Source organism: Cynara cardunculus (assembly GCF_001531365.2).
Source record: "Cynara cardunculus var. scolymus isolate 2C chromosome LG 16, CcrdV1, whole genome shotgun sequence".
NCBI lineage: Eukaryota > Viridiplantae > Streptophyta > Magnoliopsida > Asterales > Asteraceae > Cynara > Cynara cardunculus.
This window is the reverse complement of record NC_037543.1, coordinates 10,706,749-10,708,515: the sequence shown is the minus strand read 5'-3', so window position 1 is coordinate 10,708,515 and position 1,767 is coordinate 10,706,749.

Below are 1,767 nucleotides of genomic sequence, written 5' to 3'. Positions count from 1 at the left end.
TTAGTCAATACCATCGAAAGAAACCTGGTGTAAGGCACCACCTTTTCTCGCTGGCGCTTGTTCAGCTTTAGCACCAGGTCATCGAAAATGACCGCATCATAATTTATATTGTGACGTTGAATCGCAGAAACGCCTATGATCAAGGCAATCCTGGAGGCCTGGTCCTGACCATCAATTTTTTCCACCTATGAACTGGATGAAATGAGAAAACAAGTACTGCCAAACAGCTGACATCCTGTTTTTCTCAATCTTCGTGAGGGATTTGAGAGGAGCGCTGGAGTCCTTCTTCATTGGCCACTGGTAGCCAATGGCATCGAGGAAGGAAATGATCTTGGTGGTGGAGGGTTCGCTGTCGAAGGGACCCCTGGGAAGACGGAGAGCTGATCGGAGTGTAGAAACCCCAAAGTTCACTTCGATATGGTTGAAGGTGAAGTGGATTTGCTCCATAGTGCGTCCAGCTTCGTCTTGGAACTCGACCACCTCAGCAGTGTACCAGAACTGCTGAAGAAGTTCCTTGACCATGAGAGGCTCATGGTTGAGAGCATATCCAAGGGACGGCTGTTTGAGGAAGTCTGCCGCCTCTTGGTAGAAGGCTCTTGTGGAGGGTATCTCTAGCAAGGCAATGTGGTTGTTGGCCTTGATAGAGATCTCATCAATGTTGATGTTGACGTTCTTGGCAGCCATCTGTATTTTGTTAAGGAAATAACATAAACAGGAAGATATAGGGTTAGAAATGTACCAAGAGTATAGAAAAAGTTTTTAAACAAAGAAAAACTTTTTTTGAAAAAACCATAAAAAATAGGGGTTTTCAAGTAAAATGTGTATAAAGAAATAGATTTGTTAATCAAGAAGAAAATGATTAAAAATCTTTACAGTTTAATGCATTAAGAGAACAAGATTCTTAAAGATTAAACACATTTCTTAAAACATAGAAGGAAAGAAGATTCTGACCTTTTGAATGTGAAGAGGAAAGGTCGCAAAAGAGGGTTTGAAGAGAGTTCTTGCTTTGGAGAAAATATTAGTAGAACTTCGTTTAATGATTTTGAAATCGTAAAGAGAAAAGTGAAGAAGAAATCTCATATTTATAGGTAAGAGTAGAGAGAAAAGAAATATGAAAGAGAGAAAAAGACGACGGTTCAAAACGTGGTCATGATGAATAATGTGCCACGTTCTCATCCACGATTGGATGACATTTAATGAGGTAGCAAAATGACAGGTCATTTTGTGCGTCTCAAAGTGTCAATCTTAGAAAACAGAGAATGTCGTCATAAAGACGATGCATTTATTATTTTCTTATAAAAACAAAAATGTTTTTAAGAATATGAAGAGTCATTCAGTTAAAAAAGTACTGAGAGACTTCTTTTAAAACAATTTATCACTGAAAACGAAAAAGTATTCAGTGATGGTTTTAAGACATCATATTTTAGTGAAGAGAGTCACAGAAACTGGCATTTAAAAAACTTTTGATCATTGAAGAAAAGAATTAGTGATTGTTTTAGATTTTTAAGATAAAGTATAAAGATATACTTTAAGATGTGGTGAGTGTTGAGAATCACTGAGACCACATTTTAAAACATTTTATCGCTAAAAAAGAGAGTATTTAGTGAAAGTTTTAAGTTTTGAAAAGAGAAGAGTAATCATACCTTAAGAGAGTACATATATTTACTCAAGAGTTCAGTGTTAAGTATAGAGCACTGAATCATTTCACTTACTGAGTGATGTTTAATGACTGAAGGTTAATCTTCAGTGTTCAACATTCCCAATTCG